This window comes from Pleurodeles waltl, chromosome 9, assembly GCF_031143425.1.
Source record: "Pleurodeles waltl isolate 20211129_DDA chromosome 9, aPleWal1.hap1.20221129, whole genome shotgun sequence".
NCBI lineage: Eukaryota > Metazoa > Chordata > Amphibia > Caudata > Salamandridae > Pleurodeles > Pleurodeles waltl.
The window spans coordinates 659,750,397-659,772,090 of record NC_090448.1 but is presented as its reverse complement, the minus strand read 5'-3'; the positions used below and the strand labels follow the sequence as shown (position 1 = coordinate 659,772,090).

The 21,694-nt window shown below is 47.1% G+C and overlaps 1 long non-coding RNA gene across 1 annotated transcript in view; it reads right to left on the bottom strand.

Moving 5' to 3' along the window:
* Positions 1–16,949, bottom strand: part of LOC138258697 (uncharacterized) — a 98,578-nt gene extending 81,629 nt beyond the window's left edge. Inside the window, exon 1 of the long non-coding RNA XR_011198507.1 lies at positions 16,839–16,949. This is a non-coding gene — a long non-coding RNA (uncharacterized lncRNA). The remainder of the gene's footprint in view (positions 1–16,838) is intronic.
* Between the last annotated feature and the right edge of the window lie 4,745 nt (positions 16,950–21,694).

The window sequence follows — 21,694 nt, the reverse complement described above, 5'->3', positions numbered from 1 at the left end:
AAGAAATGCTGCAGTCCATAGGGATCTCCTGGAACCCCAATACCCTGGGTACCTCAGTACCATATACTAGGGAATTATAAGGGTGTTCCAGTAAGCCAATGTAAATTGGTAAAATTGGTCACTAGCCTGTTAGTGACAATTTGAAAGAAATGAGAGAGCATAACCACTGAGGTTCTGGTTAGCAGAGCCTCAGTGAGACAGTTAGGCACTACACAGGGAACACATACATATAGGCCACAAACTTATGAGCACTGGGGTCCTGACTAGCAGGGTCCCAGTGACACATAACAAACATACTGAAAACATAGGGTTTTCACTATGAGCACTGGGCCCTGGCTAGCAGGATTCCAGTGAGAAAGTGAAAACACCCTGACATACACTCACAAACAGGCCAAAAGTGGGGGTAACAAGGCTAGAAAGAGGCTACTTTCTCACAACCGGTCCTCTGGGTCCCCTCTCATCCTGACGAGTGTGGTCCCTGGAACACAGAAGCTGGGTCCTAGTGTCTCCCACAGTCCAGTGACCCTTCTGTCCAAATTTGGTGGAGGTAAGTCCTTGCCTCCCCACGCCAGACAGCAAACCTGTGTACTGCGTGATTTGCAGCTGCTCCGGCTTCTGTGCACTTCTCCAAGGATTCCTTTGTACACAGCCTAGCCTGGGTCCCCAGCACTCCATCCTGCATTGCCCAACTCGCTGAGTTGGACTCCGTCGTGGGACCCTCCTTTTGTGACTCTGAGTTCACAGATCTTCTAAGTGCCTGTTCCGGTACTTATGCGGGTACTGCCTGCTTCTGCAGGGGCTCTCTGAGTTACTGAGCGCCCTCCTGTCTCCTCCTCCAAGGGGAAACATCCTGGTCCTTCCTGGTCCCCAGCAGCACCCAAAATCCTCAACTGCGACTCTTGCAGCTAGCAAGGCTTGTTTGCTATACTTCTGCCTGGAAACATTTCTGCAACCTTCAACACGCCGTGGGACATCTTCCATCCAAAGGAGAAGTTCCTGGCCCCTTTCGTTGTTGCAGAATCTTTGGCTTCTTCCACCCGGAGGCAGCCCTTTTGCACCTTCATCCAGGGTTTAGTGGGCTCCTGCCCCCCCTGGACACTTGCGTGACTCTTGGACTTCGTCCCCTTCCTTTACATGTCCTCAGGTCCAGGAATCCGTCTTCAGTGTTTTGCTGGTGCTTGTGGTTCTTGCAGAATCCACTATCACAACTATTCTGTCTTTCTGGGGTAGTAGGGTAACTTTACTCCTACATTGCAGGGTCTTGGGGCTGGGTATCTTGGACACCCTTCCTGTTTTCTTACAGTCCCAGCGACCCTCTATAACCTCCCATAGGTCTGGGGTCCATTTGTGATTCGCATTCCACTTTTGGAGTATATGGTTTGTGTTGCCCCTAGACCTATGTCTACCTATTGCATCCTATTGTGATTCTACATTGTTTGCACTACTTTTCTTACTGTTACTTACCTGTTTTTGGTTTGTGTACATATCATTTGTGTATGTTACTTACCTCCTAAGTGAGGGTATCCTCTGAGATACTTTTGGCATATTGTCACTAAAATAAAGTACCTTTATTTTTAGTAACTCTGAGTATTGTGTTTTCTTATGATATTGTGCTATATGATATACGTGGTATAGTAGGAGCTTTGCAAGTCTCCTAGTTCAGCCTCAGCTGCTTTGCCATAGCTACCTTCTATCAGCCTAAGCTGCTAGAAACACCTCTATTCTACTAATAAGGGATAACTGGACCTGACACAGGGTGTAAGTACCACAAGGTACCCACTATAAGCCAGGCCAGCCTCCTACAATACTAATGCTCTATTTTGTGGTAGTGTGGTCGAGCAGTAGGCATATCAAAGGGTAGTGTTAAGCATTTGTTGTACACACACAGGCAATACATGAGGACACACACTCAAATACTTAACCTCAGGCCAATATGTTTTTATATAGAAAAATATTATTTTCTTAATTTATTTTAGAACCACAAGATTCAGAATTCAAGTAAGTACATAAATTGTAAGGTACTTGGAATAGGTAAATATGGAACTTTTAATTAAAACAGTAATATACACAGTTTTGTTATAAATGGCAATAAGCTTTTTTTTAAAGTGGACACAGTGCAAAAATCAACAGTTCCTGTGGGAGGTAAGTACAAGTTAGTTTATCAGGTAAGTAAAGCACTTACAAGTTCAGTCTCTGGGGCATAGGCAGCTCACCGTTGGGGGTTCAAGTCAACCCCAAACACCTAGCACCAGCATCACAGGGCCGGTCAGGTGCAGAGGTCAAAGCAGGGCCCAAATAACGTAGGCGCCTATGGAGACTAGGGGTGCTCTGGGTCCAGTCTGCTAGCAGGTAAGTACCTGTGTCCTCGGGGAGCAGACCAGGGAGGTTTTGTAGAGCACTCGGGGAGTCACAAACAGGCACACAAAATACACCCTCAACGGCACAGGGGGCAGCCAGGTGCAGTGTGCAAAGTAGGTGTCGGGTTTTAGATAGCAATCAATGGAGGGACCCAGGAGTCACTCTGGCGATGCAGACAGGGCACAGGGGGGCTTCTCGGGCCAGCCACTGACTGGGCAAAGATGAGGGCTGCCTGCTGGTCACTCCTGCACCGGTAGTTGGTTTCTCTCGGGCCTGGGGGCTGCGGGTGCAGTGCTTCTTCCAGGCATCGGGTTCTTTGTTACGGGGCAGTTGCATTCAAGGGGAGCCTCAGGATTCTCTTTGCAGGCGTCGCCGTTGGGGTGCAGGGAGGTCATCTCAGGGTGTCCACGTCGAGAGAAACGCCTGAGGGTCCTCGCTGTAGTGTTGGTTTCTCTGGACATGAGCCAGGGGTGTCGGGTGCAGAGCGTTGGGGACTCACGCTTCCGGAGTGAGGCTGGAGTCCCTTTAAAGATGGTTTCCTCTTGGATATTCAGACAGAGCCGCTGTCCTCAGGAGTTTCTTAGTCCTTTGGGTTGCAGGGCAGTCCTCTGAGTCAGCAGAGGTCGCTGGTCCCGCTAGATGTGTTGCTGTTGCAGGTTCTTTGAGTCTGGAGACAAGCCGGTAGGGCTGGCTGGGGCCAAGTCAGTTGTTGTCTCCATCGTCTCTGCGGGGCTTTCTGGTCAGAAGTCGTTCTTCTTGTCTCAGGTCATCAGGAATCTGAAATCCTGGGTTCAGGGTCGCCCCTAAATACTGAATTTAGGGATGTGTTAGGGTCACAGGGCAGTAGCCACTGGCTACTTTCCGTGAGGGTGGCTACACCCTCCTTGTGCTCCCTCCCTTTTGGGACGGGAGAACATCCCTATCCCTATTGGGCTAAATCCTCCAAAACAAGATGGAGAGTTTGGAGGGGGTCACTACAGCTCTCGTCACCTTAGGGGTGGACCTGGCTGAGGGGGTGACTCCTCCTTGTTTTTCGCATTATCTCCCCGGACTTGCCGCCAAAAGTGGAGGCTGTGTCCGGGGGCGGGCAGCTCCACTAGCTGGAGTGCTCTGGGGCATTATAACACAAAGCCTGAGCCTTTGAGGCTCACTGCTAAGTGTTACAGTACCTGCAGGGGGAGGTGTGAAGCACCTCAACCCAGTGCAGGCTTTGTTTCTGGCCCCAGAGAGCACAAAGGCTCTCACCCCAGGGGGTCAGCAACTCGTCTCTCAGTGACAGGCTGGCAGAGGCCAGTCAGTCCTGCACTGAAGGATTGGGTTAAATAGGGGGCATCTTTAAAATGCCCTTTGTGTGCATGTTTTATTAAATCCATCACTGGCATCAGTGTGGGTTTATTATTCCGAGAAGTTTGATACCAAACTTCCCAGTATTCAGTGTAGCCATTATGGAGCTGTGGAGTTCGTTTTGACAAACTCCCAGACCATATACTTAATATGGTCACACTGTACTTACAATGTCTAAGAATGGACTAAGACATTGTAGGGGCATATTGCTCATGCAGCTATGCCCTCACCTGTGGTATAGTGCACCATGCCTTAGGGCTTTAAGGTCTGCTAGAGGGGTGACTTACGTATGCCACAGGCAGTATTGTGTGTGCATGGCATCCTGAAAGGGATGCCATGTCAACTTTGCCTTTTTCTCCCCACCAACACACACAATCTGCAATGGCAGTGTGCATGTGTTAGGTGAGGGGTCCCTTAGGGTGGCACAACACATGCTGCAGCCCTTAGGGCCCTTCCCTGGTCACCACTGGTACATTTTACAAGGGGCTTATCTATGTGACAGGGGTGTGCCAATTGTGGAAACAATGGTATATTTTTAAGTGAAAGCACACTGGTGCTGGGGCCTAGTTAGCAGGATCCCAGCACACTTCTTAGTCAAGTCAGCATCAATATCAGGCAAAAGAAAAGTGGGGGGGTAACTGCAACAAAGAGCCATTTTTCTACACTAGGGAAACATGTATCTGCTCCTGCTATTTAAGTTCTATTTCAGTTTCAGAAGAGAGCTGTGGTATAAAAAGCTAAATAGTAAAAAGCACAGCAGATCACAATATATACCCATAATCTCAGCAATGACAGATGAGACCAACACTCTCAAACAAACAAAAAAGGAGACAAAAGTAGGGGATATAGACAGAAATATTGGCACTCATACAACAATGGAAAACTTGTAGTAGAAGACTGGTATTCTTGCATGCCGTGTAAAAAAACACAGATAATGTATTCATTTTTTCCACCACTCTACATTTTCTTGAATGGTAGGTATCAGATGTCCAAGATATGAGTTTTCAACCTATAAGTTCAGAGATATGCGGAAAGCATTCTAGAGTAAGTAAAAGGATTCAGCAAATCTGAAAACTGATTGGTGGAATTCAGCAGGCTATACAACTGAACAAGACTAATCAATTACTGCAAAAAATAAAGTTGCAAGAAACCAAAGGTGTGGGGTCCACTGGACTAAGCAAAGGAAATCGATGCTACCCAGAATGTTGCCCTATAGTGAGCACTAATCTGAGCCAAACTTTGTGCTGACTCAGGCACCATTCACCTGAACAAGCCTGCAGAGAGGGTCTAACTGAGGGAGTCATTGTGGTATGACGGTCTTGAATGTCTTGGAATGTATTTCTGTTCATCAAGGTTCCCTGTCCCAGCTTGCCAAACCAACGAATGAACCGCAGAGTAAAGCCACAAGAACGATTCCAGGCCTCCCAGCAACCACCCAGAAACCCCATGGACAGAGCAACCACGGAGCAAATACAGACTGGGTCCTGACATGTTTGGAAATCAGACACATTTTGACAGATTAATCACATACAGTAAGCTCAGTGGCTGGTCAGATCTATGGCACTCAAAATAAATAGATCTTTACATGTAGAAAATATAGGAAAGACCAAGTTATGAAATGTATGCTTCTGTTTTTGGCTGAAATGCAACCCCAAAACGTTTTTTAGTGCTTACACGGTAAGGTGCCTCAAATGAAATTACACTGGTGCCTCTGGCAAAGTCTATCGTATAAGGGTGAATGCTTCAATTACTTACCTGGTAATTTCATTACTCTGATACCTCATCGTCCCTTCCCTCGCTTCCCTTCATTACAATCACAAGATGTACAAAGTGACACAGGACAACCAAAATGCCATGCCCAAACTTGCCTCACGAAACAGACAGGGGCACCCAGAAACAAGAGCAAACAGCCCCAGAGTTACAAGGAACCATCCACAAAAGGGACAGAATGCCCCACGTGCACCAGGGCCAACAGCCTGGAAGGAGCAGGAACCAGCCAAAAGGCCAGGTAGGGAGGAAGGAAGACGCCAAGACGGTGTGCCAAAGTCACCAACGGGGCCAGAAGAGCAAATGAGGACAGAAAGACGAAGGCGCAGAAGAAGGGAAAGACAGCCAGGAAGGGGACAAACCAGAAAGACACAGACCCGATCCCCTCGGCCATCCCCATGAAGCCAGAACAGGCCCAAATGCGCTACACATCCACCGTATCAAAAACAAAATCGAGAAAGATCCTCTATAGGGTACCCTCCCCAGTACTGGGCAAAAAGCACCAAACACCAAAAAGGACAGGAACACCGGCCAAAAAAGCAGGCCCGCGCCAGACCCGCGGGGACAGGTGCAATGATGGCGCCCAACATGGAGGACGGACTGGCAAAGCCAATACAACAGCCCCGCTAGAAGAGTGGCAACGCCCAACCTGAATGGAAGCCCGTGGCCCACAATTGGCAGGAACTGCAGAAAAGCGCCCGGGACTGGAGCAGTCACCAACAGGCTGAAAAATGGCAGAGGATCCTTCAGGGATGGAACGAAAATAGGAAGACAAAGAAGGCTGAAATCAGCAGCGAGGAAACCGCAAGATTACAAATTCCTTACATGGAATATTAGAGGATTGAACAGCCCAGCTAAACGATACAGGGTATATAATCAACTCAAAAGGGGAGGGGTGCAAATAGCAATCCTACAGGAGACCCATCTGATAGGGAAAGAGGTAACAGCTCTGTCCAAAAGATGGAAACGTCAGATATACGCCACAGAATATTCGGCATACGTACGAGGGGTCCTGATATGGATACGCCCGGGGACCCCTTTCCAAAAAACAGATACAATTTTATAGATAGGGATGGGCGCTATGTGCTGGTAAATGGTCTACTAGGGGGAAGGGACATCACACTGGCAGGAATATATGTCCCTAACCAGGACCAGAGCTCTTTTCTGCAGGCACTGTCCAGTACTTGGGGTCCCCACCTGACTCAGACAACAGTGGTGGGAGGAGATTTCAATTGTGTGTCAAACACGGTTTTAGACAGATCTCATCCACCCTTGGAGTCCTCCCCTATACACAGGACAGTCAAGAACTTCACAGACTGTCAGAGGAACTGGGGCCTGATTGATACGTGGAGGCACCTCCGCCCGCAGGAAAGGGACTACTCGTTCTACTCACCTATGCATGACCTACACATCCGTCTGGATTCAATCCTGACTTCCCTGGATGTAAATAGTACGGTATGCAGTGTGGAATATCTATGCCTCACAGTATTGGATCACAACCCACTACTGCTTATTCTAGACCGGCGGAGAGACTGCCCCTCTATACCAGACTGGCGAATGAACGCAGAATCACTAGAAGATAGCGCCTATCGACAAACTATCAGAGAAGCAATCAAAGAGTTTTTCACTCATAACACAGACTCGGCCTCCTCCCGAGTGCAAGAATGGGAGGCGTTCAAGGTGATAATCAGGGGACACTGCCTGGCAGGAACGCAGAGGGTTCGGAGGACAATAGAAGGGGAAATCGATAAGCATGAGAAAACACTGAAAACCTTGGAGCGAAATAGACCTGATAACCCAGACTTGGCACCTAAAATATCAGAGGCCAAGTATAAGATAGCAAGCACCCTTGAAAAACTCAGACGATTCGATTACAGGAAATACATCAGTAGACAACATATGGAGGAGGACAAGGTGGGAGCATTATTGGCCTGGCTGGCGTCCACGCCGAGGCAGCAATCCCTGGTGATGGAAATAGAGGCCGCGGAGGGTAGGAAATTATATGGTCAGGGAGAAATCAATGCCAGCTTCGCCAAATACTACGCGGCACTATATGCCCACCTTTGGAACCCCTAGAACTAGACCGACTGAGATGTCTGGAAAACGTCCGGTTTCAAACCCTGAGTGAAGAGGACCAGCAACTACTGGGGGAGGTGATAACCCCACGGGAGGTGACTGCAGCAGTGGAGGCAATGGCCAGAGGGAAAGTACCAGGAGCAGATGGGCTGCCAGCAGAACTTTTTAAAGAGTACGTGGACCTATTGGCGCCACGGCTCAGTGACATATACGGAGAGGCATGGGAGAGTGGTAATCTGCCCAGATCTACCAATGAAGCCATTGTGGTCCCATTACCAAAACAAGTTAGTCCGTCTACAGCTTGAGATCATACCGCCCACTATATATGTTGAATATAGACTATAAAATACTGAGCCGTATTCTTGCCACCAGGCTGATGCCCCACATGGAAATATTAATCAACCCCGACCAAACCGGCTTCATACCAAATCGCAGCACAGCCATAAACATTAGAAGACTGATAGAAATAATGCATTTGGGTTCCCCAAACCTCTCCACCGCGGCAGTAGTAGTAGTGGATATTGAGAAAGCATTCAATAGCCTAATATGGGACTACCTACAAATAATAATGAGCAAGATAGTTCTGGGACCAGGGTTCCTCAGGTGGTCCAGACTGTTATACACCACCCCCATGGCAAGAGTCCGCACAGGGCGTACAATATCGAGTTCATATGATATAGGGAGGGGCACCAGGCAAGGCTGCTCTATATCACCATTACTGTTCGCCATTGCAGTAGAACCATTGGCGTTGATGGCCAGAAAAGAGGAACACTATGAGGGAATAGCCATAGGGGAAAGAACACACCAGATTACACTCTACGCCGACGATATGATACTATTTATAAAGGACCCAAACAGGGATCTTCCCAAAGTCATGTCCCTGCTAGAGTGGTTCAGGAGCATATCAGGCCTCTATATCAACTGGCAGAAATCCCTTCTTTTCCCGCTGCAGAAGAGGACCACCCAGATCACAACCATCCAGAACATGGGATGGTATCCGACAATGTTCAGGTATCTTGGCGTAAAAAATATATCATGCACTGGGAGATCTGCTAGAAGGAAATGTGAACCAAGCCATACGGACACTAAAAACAGCCACCCAATCTGGAAGACATTGCCCCTCTCAGTAACCGGCCGAGTGGCTTTGATAAAAATGGTGGCATTACCAAGAATGCTATATGGCTTCTCGACCCTGCCGGTGTTGATACCCAGAGCAACCTTCAGGGAAATGAACTCCATTATTACCAGCTTCATATGGGGGGTGGGACGCCGCAGAATGGCCCTGCACAAACTTCAGCAACCCACAGCTGAAGGCGGACTAGCAGCTCCCGACATGGAGCTATACTATCTGGCGGGACAGCTCCAATGGCTGGCAAAAGAATGGCACACAGTAATAACAATGGAGGCAGAAAACCCAGGGAGAGAGGCAATAGCAACAACTCTCGCAGGGATACTATTGGCCCAAGGGGGAAGGAAGGAGACAAAATCACTGGAACATCAAGTCATGAACACATGCTGGAAACGTAGCCTGCAGCATGCACGAGTTAAGTCCCCATACTCACCGAAAATTCCCCTGAGATTCCTGACTTTACTCCCCAGCGGTGGCTCCATAACGGGGATCCAGAAATTAGAGGCACATGGAATAACCACGATAGGAGAACTTCACAGGAATGGAGAGCTCATGACATATATAGACATGATGGCACACTGCGGGGTCCCACCCGGGATGTTCCTAATACATAGATCCCTAACAGCTCTGATACAGCGACACCATTTGCACAATAGGGGGAGACAAAAAGGTAGTGTCCACGATATACAAAACACTGCAAACAGATGCACTAACCCCTCTAGAAACTCTAAAAACCCAGTGGCAGGCAGATATTGGGGAACACATAGATGATGAACGGTGGAGTAACATCACAGCCCAGGTCTACAAAGTATCTAGGAATGCCAGGTTCCATCTGATAAACATATACATAAAACATAGAGCATACCTGAGCCCAGCCAAAATAGCATCAATGTACAAAAACACAAGCAGCGCATGTCCTAGATGTACAGAACTAGGGGCAGACTTATTGCACATGCTGTGGACCTGCAGAGAGTTGACAAGCTACTGGGAAGGGGTAATTAGAGATACCGAAATGATCACAGGAAGGAAGTTGACGAGTACTCCAGCGGTAGCGTTACTAGGAAGCTTTCCCAGACCCCACTCAACAAAAATGAAGAATAAATTCATAGACTTAGCACTAATCCTAGGAAGAAGGGAAATCGCAATACAGTGGAAAGGCCCCAGAGGACCAAGGGTTCAAACATGGAAGGACACCTTGATTAAATGAGCTGAAGCAGAAGGTGAGGCGCTACGCCTAGAGTTGACAAAAGGAGTAGGAAATGAAGAGGGGGTACAACACTGGGACAACTTGCTGGACCGTCTGAAAAACCCGACCAATGTCTCTCAAGAGCAAGACATCTCCTCGGAGAGAACAGACTCAACTGAGAAAAATAACATGGACTAGCTAAAAGGCTCGCCCTATGCCAGACAATAAATAACCAATAGCCTGAGCCAGAGTGGCAGCGCCTAGGAGGAAGAAGCACTGAGATCCGGATTAAACAGATGCAGGGGAGGGGGATGAAGGGAACGTAATTAACGATATGTAAGTAAGAAACAAAACAATAAAAACAAATTTAAAAGAAAACAAAAATACAATCAAAATACAACAAGTCTTTCTGAGCAAAGGATACACTACCTTCCCCTGGGCGGGATAATCCTCCCCTTCATGTCCTTAATAGACTTGAAAATTCTTGACGCGTAAGGCATAATTTTTTTTTATTCTATATCAGGACCGGAGGCTCTGATTATGCTCGTTTAAAGCTGTTCCATTACCACAGTAGCCACGTCCACCACAGGTTTGTGGTAGAACTTACGAAAAGTGACCTCTGAAGACCAATCAGCAGCCTTCATAATGTCTTCCTGACGAGATCCTAAAGCATATGACTTGGAGGCCATGGCCTCTCTAGCAAAATGAGCCCTAAATTTAGTGGTATCTATACCCGCTTCATTCATTAACCATCTCATCCATCTAGATAAAGTGGCTGATGAAACAGGTTTGAAAGGTTTTTGCAAAGAAATCAATAACTGACCATTAATATCTTGTCTAAATTCTTCTGTAACTACTTCATACTCCTTTAAATATTGAACTACACATAATTTCGAATTATCTGGATACATTGGATATGATACTGACCTGCAATTCGTTTTTGTCCTTCTGGTAATGGAAAAGGTAACTCCTTCAGGGGAATACACCCCACCAGCTAAGTCCAAGGCTTTAACATCTGAAACCCTCTTACAAGAAATCAGACATAATAACATGATCAGCTTGGCTGAAATCTGTTTGCAAGACAAAAATCTATTGACAGGCCAAGAATCCCAAAATTTCAAAATAATATTAACATCCCACAACACTGAGTACTTTGCTTGAGGAGGCTTAGATAAAGGGATACCCCTCAACAGTTTACAGATTAAAGGATGTTCCCCAACAGGTTTACCATCTATATGAGTGTGGCCTGCTGAAATGGCTGATCTGAAATTATCGATTGTCCGATAAGCTAAACCTGAGCCTGCTAACTCCGCTAAGAAATTAATAATCAGTTCAATATGTGCTTCCAAAGGATTGACACCTCTTCCATCACACCAACTATTCCATCAGCGCCAGGCTGAGGAATATCTTTTGTGAGTGCTACTGGCCCAAGCCTGTTTAATGAAGTCCGCAGATTGCTGTGAAATGCCTAGGGTACTCCATCTTGTCCTGAAATCAACCAGGCCAGCAGAGTCAACTTCCCTGATAAGATCATTGGATGTAGAAGGCCCTCCGGATTCAACAGAAGAGTCCGACGAGGAGGAATGAGAAGCGGAGGGGCACAAGCTAATTGAAGGGCTATTGGGAACCAAGGCTGAGCTCTCCAAAATGGCGTCACCAGGACAATCTCTGCCTTCTTCCTCCGCACCTGGGACAGTACTCTGGCAATCATCAGAAAAGGAGGGAAAGCATACCCTCGAAACTGGGACCAATCTTGGAGAAAAGCATCTGTCTTCAGTGCCAAAGGGTCGGGATGCCAACTGTAAAATTTTGAAATCTGGAAGTTGAGACAAGAGGCAAAAAGATCTATTTCGCAAGCGCCCCACTCCCTGGTTATCTGAGAGAAAATCACTGGATCCAGTTTCCAGTCACTGGAATCTGTCAGATACCTGGAATTCCAATCCGCTACTGAGTTCTGGTCTCCCAGGAGGTACTCCGCCAGGAACCAGGCGATGAGTCAGACAATAATGCCAAAAATCCTTGCCGATTTCCACCAAAATCCTGGATTTCGTCCCCCTAGCTTGTTCACATATTTCACTGCTGAGATATTGTCCATTCGTAACAAAATGCAGCAGTCTGTCTTTTGCAGGGAAAGACTCTTGATTGCAAAAGAGCCCGCCAGAAGTTCCAGACAGTTGATGTGAAGAGTCTGTTCCCATTCTGACCATCGACCCCCTGTCACTAGAGAGTTGCAACGTTCTCCCCTCCCCCAACGACTGGCATCGGACTCGATCACCACTTCTGGTTGAGACCCAAAAATAGCTCTGCCATTCCAAGCTTCCATGTTCTGGAGCCACCACTGAATCTCCGACTTCACTTCGACAGTTAATGGAATCTGCTCCGAATAACTCAAGCCCTGCTGAAGATGCTAGATTTTGAGTCTCTACAGAGCACGATAGTGTAAAGGGGCTGGGAAGATCGCCTGAATAGATGAGGCTAGTATTCCCACTACTCTGGCAACGGTCCTCAAGGATACAGTCTGGCTGGCAAGGACGGACCTCAGTTCCCTCTTGATGCTGCAAATTTTCTGAGAGGGGAGAATAAGTTGACATAGGACTGAGTTTATCTGGAAGCCCAGGAAGTCTATTACCTGAGTCGGTTTCAATAATGACTTCTGCGCATTGATCAAGAAACCTAAATCCTGCAAAAGGTTGATGGCCCAGTTAAAATGCAGTAGAAGGTATTGGGGAGTCTGAGCCTTCAGTAAAATATCGTCCAGATATATGATCAATCGGGCTCCCTTGGATCTCACCCATTCCATCACTGGTCTCAATAGTTTTGTGAAGCACCAGGGGGCTGACAAGAAGCCAAACTGGAGAGCAAGGAACTCTAGACACTGGTCTTTCCACAGGAATTGCAGAAATCTCCTGTGTGGAGGAAAAATTGGAATTGAAAGATATGCGTCTTTCAGGTCTAAGCGGACCATCCAATCTCCTTCTAATAGAATATCCCTTAACATGTGGATCCCTTCCATCTTGAAGTGTCTGTACAGGATCCAACAGTTGAAATCTTTTAGATTCAATACTAGACGATGACCTCCACCTTTTTTGTCTACTACAAATATGGGGCTGAGGAAACTAGAAGGATGAAGGGATGAAAACTGTACTGCGCCTTTGTCCAGTAATGCTTGAACCTCTTTGTCTATAAAGTTTTGATTTGCAAAGGGAAAAACACATCTGGGGAGGAGGGCTTAATTGTTTGGGAGTACTGAGAAAGAGTTGAAAGCATAGAACAGTCTGGAGAATCCAAGAATCCCCAGAAATCTTTTTCCAATTTTCTAAAAACAATCCCACACTGCCCCCAAGAATCACTTGAGAGAATGGAATAATGCTCACCTGTGTAACTTGTGTCTTGTATTGGTCCTTGTTGTCCCCTGCGGGGACCTCTGCGGAATCTAGGACGACCTCCTCTGGAGCGTGTAGGGTAGAAGGTGGAGTCTTGCTCTCCATACCAATTGCCTCTCCCTCTGGGGTAGTAGCTCTGAGGACCATTGAAAGTTCCTCGGCTGGGCATGCGTCCTCCATAACGACAGGCCCTGACACAAAAGCCCTGTCTAAACACTTCCTTAAGTGACATTTGGGCCTTGTCCAATGAAGAAAAGGTGGAGCAAAACTTAGCCAACTCTTTAATAAAAGAAGACCCAAAATGAAGACCATTGGCAGAAGGGCCTGCTTCAGAAGAAGCCAAATACGACAGTTTAGGGTCAATGGGCATCAGAATGGACTTTCTGCGTTCTGATGAAATAGCACAGTTAGTGTTACCAAGTTGGCAAATGGCTCTCTGGGCCCAGCCAATCAGAACATTCGTGCCCACAGGGGTATCAGTCTCCTTAGCAATAAAGGCCATCTCAAGAATTTTTGTCAAAGGACCAGTCAGGTCCAGAAGCTTGTCCTGGCAACTACGCCACAATCTATCTAAGCCCTTTTTTGGGTCTTTCGCAAATTTTCTCATGAACGTGACCATTGTACGTCAAACTCAGGGGTATCGGATACTTTACCCTCTAGATCTGGTCTAGGACATTCCACCCAAAGGCGTGATCGTACTTCTTTGTCGAAACATCTTCTAATATTGGACCAGACATATTGGGCCACCTCCGGAGAAGGAATCCAATTGGAAGCTCTGGGGTGCACAATCTCAGAAGGATCTAAGTCCAACACCTGAAAAGGTGGAACTACCTTTTTGGCTTTTTTGCTGGGACCCGGAGTATCCAAATCATCTGAGTCAATAGATGAAGAATCATTATCCGAGGAGGTCGGGGAGAAAGAAGTATCCTTTTTTTTAACTATAGTTGTGTTCAGCCCCACGTTTCTTGTGCAAGTTGTCAAAAGCGTCAGGGTGTAAATCACCAGCACCTGCATTAGAGCCTTCTAAATTTTTTGATTTTGATTTTACTGTAGTCCCTTTGGGTTGTGATTGTCCTTGAAGCCAACCCTGAGAACGGGCATAGTCAAAAAGCTGACCTGAAAAAGGTCCTAAGGCTCTCACCAGGGCATCATTAACAGATTGCTGAACCCTGGTATCAAGGGCTTCCACAAGGTTAACCTCTAGTTGGTTATCTATATCTTCAGGGTAATACCCTGCATCTTGATCACTCCACTGAGCCATGATATTGTGAGAGAAAGTGATATTTATTGTATAATTCTGTATAGAACAATAGGGGGATTGTAAAAACCCCTAACAGGCAACAAATAGCCCAATAGAGTGTGGAGGGAGCTGCCTGTGAAACACTCTAGGCAAAAGCCTTTTTAATTTTACAACCCACGTTATTTTTTAATAACTGGGCGTCAAGGAGCAAAGAGGGACAGACAAACGGGTGTCCGGTACTGCGCGAGTATTCAAACACGAGCCGATCTCTCAGAAGAAGGGAACTGAGACGATCGGCTCGTGTGAGGCATGCGAGTGTGCGAAGCGTAGAAATGAAAATAGGACTACATGCAAGCACATAGCCAGCTCCCGCTCCACAATGATAAGGGCAGAAAGCACAGTAAAAGCCGATGCAAATACAGCGTGTGTAGCGCTAAATAAACACACCAAAAAGTGAGCGGAATTGCGTCGTTAATAAAAGTCTAAAACATGAAAATACATATATCAATACAAATACATGTCATAGAGAAGGAAGAAAATGGTACTTATCTGCTGCGGAACAGCAAAGAAAGAGGAATTGACATTGTGGGTCAGGATATTTATGGACTAAGGTCGGAGTTGGGGATTGGACCATGTGTCTGTGGAGTAAGCATCCTGGGATGTGAAGTACTTTCATTTGTTGTAATTTGATTGGCTGCTGTTTGGATCAGTAAAGAGAGAGATAGAATAATCGGAGCCTCCGGTCCTGACATAGAATTATCCCTCCGCCCATCACACAGTATTATACAGTATTACCTCGCGGTCTCTAGTGGCTCCGTACACCAATAGCTGCAACTGAGCCTGGCGGTAAATTTGCAACAGGCGCGCACACAAAGTCTGGTGCACGCGTAGAAAGAAATACCAGTTGTAGGCAAAGAAGAGGCTATACACGTCTTCCATTGATGTGCGTGCCTCTATCAGAGTAGGGGTGCTACATCTGGGACAGGGGTGGGCGCAGCTAGCGCCGAGCAGGGCTCCTGTGGCTCAGAGTTTACGGCTGACCTGCGACAGAGTCTCAGGATTCCTTCAGGGGACGGCCACCTCACAACTGGGCATTATGGTCGCTACCCGCACTTCAGCAGCAGACACATCAGATGCCCCAAAACGAGATGAGCAGGAGAAAAAGAGTCCAGGAATAAAGCGGTGGATGAGTGGAGTACCACACACACCAGAAAACAGCACAGATGGATCCATCCGGAATAGCAGAGGCCCATGCCAAAACAATAGAAACAAGAAACTGAGCCATAGAAGCGGAAGAAACCCCCGGCCGACAAACCCAGAACAGCGGGAAAAGCATACGGAAAGGGGAGCAGAACTCAGGATCAAAGGGCGAGCGATCAAAAAGAGCAGCCAACACCGCACTGCACGAACGAGGTGCGGCAGAGAGGCCAAGCCTTTCACCAGAGAGAACCACTGTAGCTTGGAACCGAGGAGCGGACCAAGACCCTCCACAGCCAAGTAATTAAGGCCGAAAGACAGTCATGAAAAGGCAACACAAAGAAAGGAAGCCGGAGGGAACAGGATGTCAACACCTGCCCATGAAGGAAAAATAAGTAAAACCCAAACACCCCTGAATGTGCCGCAGAATACTTAAACCACCACACTACATAGAGCCCCGCAGAAAAAGAGGGAATGTCTGGCTCAGAACTCCCTAAGGAGGAAGTACCAGCCACATAAGTAACCCAACCCCCAGAAGAGAGAAAGCCACAGGCCCGTCTATCAAAGTACAGGACACAGCAACCAAGACCAGAGCCAGGACCCCGGCAGTCCAAGAAAAAGACCGAAAGCCCAGCCGGATCCACGGCAATGCCTGCAGACATACGTCAGGCACAGAGACCGACACACGAGACCACATCGAATGTTGGTGCTGCAGCAAGGGAAGCAAAAGCCACAGTGCATCCTGTCACCGTCCTGTGACCCTGCACTGGCACAGCAGCAGAAATCATCATGTGAAGCAGGAAATCACAGGAAGTGCACATGAAATCCAGTCCAGAGTGAGATATGGTCCAATACAGTTAATGGTATTGCAATGAAAGAAATACCTCCAGGCAACAGCACGGTCCCCACCATCAGGACCAAACACAAACAGGAACCCCACCTTCCGTCCCCCCCCCCCCCCTCTCCCCCGCCCCCCAAAGTAGAGAAAAAAACAACAGGGTCCAACATAGCAGGCGCTGGGAAACTAAGCGAAAATTCCAGACCACCGAAGAGCCCTCAAAAGACGGGAAACACACTGGCATCCAAGACATCAACCAAGTACATAACAACCACAGCAGCAGGAAACAACAGAGAAAAAGACCTCCCCGAGGCCCTTACTGTATGCAGCAGGCAGACGAGGAGCCACGCATCCTCAGGCGCCGCAGTAACTTCCACCGACAAAGTGCAGCAACCGGGAATATCTGAGACTCAGAAGCACAGCCCCAGCCACCTCTAGCCGGCAAACACCCTCTACCAGCGCAAAGAGAAATATGGGAGAAGAGCACACTGCTTCGCCCTCCAACCAGTGCGTCCCTATGGCTAAAATGGCGATCGGATCGGACCGGCCCTGCAGTGCCCAACCAGCAAACCACAACAAGGAAACTTCCAAAGGAGAAAAACAGAACACAGCCGCAGCACCGCACACGTCAGACAAGTCTGGTATGACGATTGTGAGGGGGCCTTTTTATTTACAGTTGAGGGGTCAACTGAAAGGTGTCTGGTGAGGCAGGATAAACAAATTCTAGCTAATGAGTAAAGAATTTTCAATTCTATTAAGGGCACGGAGGCGAGGATTATGCTTCTCCTTCTCGACTGTTTTTTGTAACACAAAACACACAGCAGCCAATAAAATCTATTAAAGTAAAAAACTACATGTCCCCAAATTCTGTGACAACATCCCCTTGTGCCTATGACGCCCCATTGCTGCTTCCATATATATATATATATATATATATATATATATATATAGTCTTCAGCACCATGATCGTCCTCTTTCTTTGCCTGACGGCTTGCTTCTTTCTGGAAATTCTTTGACTGTAAGGATTTTCAACCGTAGAACAACCACTGCAACTTAGTGGAGCGAAAGACTCAACGTAGACAATCAGCCAACCTGGTCCTTATCCTCCGCTGGAAGAAGGGTTCTTGACTCGTGTTACCCATTCTTATGCTCAGGATCTGGAATGATAGAATAAAAACACCATAATATCCATAGTCTTGGAGTAGTTTCAAGCCAACAATAATCAATACTGGTGGGAGGGAAAAAACACATCATCAATACAAAATACATGCAACTCTTTACACAAATGAATTGTTCTATTGTATTGAGTGATGGATGGGTGGGATAATCCTTGCCTCCATGTCCTTAATAGAACGCAAAATTCTTTACGCGTTAGCTAGAAAAATGTTTATTCAGTGTCAGGACCGGAGGCTTCCGATTATGCTTTTTCAAAGCTGTTGGATAACCAAAGAAGCCACATCAACTATTGGTTTATAATAAAATGTTTTAAAGGTGGAATCAGCTGACCAACCTGCTGCTCTCATGGTATCCTGAAGATGTGATCCTAGGTTGAAGGACTTGGAGGCCATGGCTCCTCTAACGGAATGAGCACCAAATTTGAAGGTGTCTATAACAGCTTCGGACAAGATCCACTTTAGAAAACTGGTTGGAAAGGTTTTTGAAGCGCAATTAGGAGTTGGCCTCCAGAGGATTGGCGAAATTCTTAAGTGCGGTCCTCATATTCTTTCATACATTTGATAATGCATAACTTAGGGTTTTCCAGGATCCTGGGTTAAGTGATTAGCCTCTAGAGGGTCTTGATACGTCTAGTCAAGGAAAATGTAACTCTGTCCGGAGAATAAAGTCTACCTACCAGGTCCAAGGCCTTGATGTCAGACACCCTTCTGCAGGAGACTAGGCATAATAAAATGGTCAATTTGGCAGATAGTTGTTTTTGAGACAAGTTAGCGTTAACCGGTCATCACTGAAGGAATCTGAGGTTGAGTTTAACATTCCGCTGGGTCGAATATTTCGGAGGAGGAGGGTTGGTTAGACATATCCCTCTCATAACAGTGCTGACTAGGGGGTGTTCGCCAATTGGCTTGCCCTCAAAAGAATTGTGACCTGCAGAGATAGCTGATCGATAATTATTGATGGAATTGTAGCTAAAACCTCGGGATGTCATTTCCGTTAGGAAGTTGATGACAGATGTAATGTGGGCCCCCAGGGGATCCAAACCCCATTGGTTGCACCGGACTGAGGACACCGTTTATTGGTAGCCTCTGTCCATTAAGCTGAAATTAATTTACAAGCTTGGTCCGAAAGGTTTGGCACAAACTAGCGTGTCCGGAAATGCGCGAAGCCATGAGTTGGAGAGTGCCCTGAAGCAGAAGGGGGTGAGCTTTCCTCATTGAATCCAACAGCAGATCGGGGAATGAGGACATCTGTGTCCTGGCGATTCACAAGACATCTCCAAAAGAACAGGGACCTATGGCTGAGCTCTCCAAAGGGAGATGGCAAGGATCTGTTCTGCTTCCTGTAAAAAAAACTTGGGATGTGACCCTCAGGATTATCAGAAAAGGCGGGAATACATACAGTAGGGGACCGTTCCACTGCTGGAGGAATGCGTCTGTGGCCATGGCCAGCGGATCCAGTCTCAAAGAGAAAAAAACGGGGAAGCTGGTGGGACAGACAAGAGGCAAATAGGTCTATGTGGCATTCACCCCACAGGCCTTGAAGGGCCTGGAAGACTGACCTGTGGAACCTCCATTTGCTAGCATCCCTAAGGAATCTCGAGTTCCAATCCACCACCACATTGCGTTTGCCAGGGATGTATTCTGCTGTTCCCGAAATGTGGTGTTGAAGGCAATATTGCCAAAAATGCTTCTCTATCTCTGCTAGGAGTCTCGATTTTGTTCCCCCTAATTTGTTTATATATCTGACTGCAGAGACGTTGTCCATTCTCAGCAGTATGCAGCATCTGGCATGGGGGGCCTGAGCCTGAATGGAGAAGAACTGGCTAAGAGTTCCAAGCAGTTTATGTGCAAACAAGATTCTTCCTGTGACCACTGACCCCCAGTAGTAAAGTTGCCACATCTGGCATCCCAGCCCCATCGGCTGGTGTCTGACTCCAATACGATGTCCGCTTGGGTACCGAAAATGGCGCTGCCATTCCAGGCGGACATGTGGTCTAGCCACCACTGTAGTTCAGACCTGGTCTCGGGATTGAGGGAGATGCAGTCTGAATAACTCATGCCTCTTTGGAGGTGTTGTAACTTTAGGCGTTGAAGGGTTCAATAATGGAGCAGGGCTGGAAGATCGCTTGGATTGAGGAGGCCAAGAGTCCTACAATCCTGGCTAAGGCTCAGAGAGAGAGTTAGGTCTTGCAAAAAATGGACATGACCTCTTTCTGGATCGTTTTCAGTTTTGGAGGGGGAAGAAGTAAGTGGGATGCAGATGAATTGGTCTGGAGTCCCAGAAATTCTATGCAACAAGGTGGAACAAGAGCTGACTTCTTGGTGTTTATGATGAAGCCTAGGCTCTGGAGGAGTTGGATAGTCCATTCTAGATGGCACATTAGGGTCTGTTGACTCTGAGCCATAATAAGGATGTCGTCCAGATAAATAATCAGACAAGCACTTTTGGACTGAAGGTTCTCCATTACTGGGCGCATGAGTTTGGTAAAACACCATGGGGCGGAGGAGAGGCTGAAGGGAAGAACTTTGAAGTCAAACCATCTGTCCTTCCATCTGAAGTGGAGGAATTTCTGATGAGGGGGCCAGATCAGGACTGAAAGATAGGCGTCTTTCAGGTCCAGACGGACCATCCAGTTGCTTTCTCGAAGGATATCTCTGAAAAGATGGATTCTCTCCATTTTGAAATGACAGTAGAGGATCCAGTTGTTGAACTCCCTCAGGTTGATCACCAAACGGGAACCCCCTCCTTTCTTGTTTACTACAAAGATATTGCTGCAGAAACCGGAGGGTTCTGGAGTGCAAGGATCAATTGCGCCCTTCAGTAATAACTGGTCTATTTCCTGTTGAATAAAACTCAGTTCTTGTTGGGAAAAATGGAGAGGGGGAGGGGATACAGTGTGTCAGGGTCAATGGGGGTAGCGTTCTGTTTCACCTTGACAGCCAGGTCCAGGATTTTGCATAGCGATCTGGAAAGGTCAAGTAATTTGTCTTGACAGGCCTTCCAGGATCTGTCAGTGCCTCTTTTGGGGTCTTTGGAGGACCTTTTAAGGAAGGTGGTGAGGTTGCTGTCCAGTTCTGGGGTTTCTGCTACTTTGTGGGGGATGTCAGGGTGTGGACATTCTGATCTTAGTCGGTTCCAGACTCCTCTGTCAAAAAGTTTGCATAATCCGTCGTGAGCGTATTCAGTGACTGCTAGGAAGGGGGACCAGTCCAAAGAGCGTGGGTGGACAATGCTGTCCAGGAAAGAGTCAGAGGGGGACACAGGGTTAGAAAAGGCAGCTGAGTCTTGGAAGCTGATTCAATGTTTTGAATGGTCCTGGTGAAATTCCTTGTCTGAATCAAATTAATTGGAGCAGGAGTCGTCCGTCTCTTTATCTGGAAGGGGAGTTGGAGAGGAAAAGTCAGAGATGGGCAGGGTTGTGGCCGAGTAGGCTTGCTCTGAGGATAAGCCATGCAATATGCGGGCCATGGCTGCTGCGTACTGCGTTCTTAAACAAGACATTTCATTCACTCTGTGCTTTCTTGGAACATAAGCTGTTTTATTATAAAAACACTACTTTGACCCATGTAGGTTAGAGAGAGATTCCAGCCAGATGACCACGACTGTATGCTGATTGCTGAGTGCTTTGCTGCAGCTGCTTATGTAGACTACAGGCCTCTTACTCAGGTATGAGGGATGATGTCTTCCCAGGAGAACCTGAAGGGCAGAATTAGAGCTTAACATGCTGTGCTCTAATATAGCCTAGGTAGGAGCTATTCTTAACAATCTTAGGGATAATATGGTAGTGTTATTTTTATGTTTCACTCTCCTTGTCACAATTTTAATCCTGTCATGCTTCATTGTCCTAGTTATTGCAGTACATGCTTTATTATCTAAGATGCTGATACTTTAATAAAACCTTATAGAACTATACTCTACCTCTGATTGTCCTTGCATAGGTGAGGCTAATGTAACTGAGAGAAACGGATGAGGTCTGAGTGACCACAATTTCCCTGAGGAG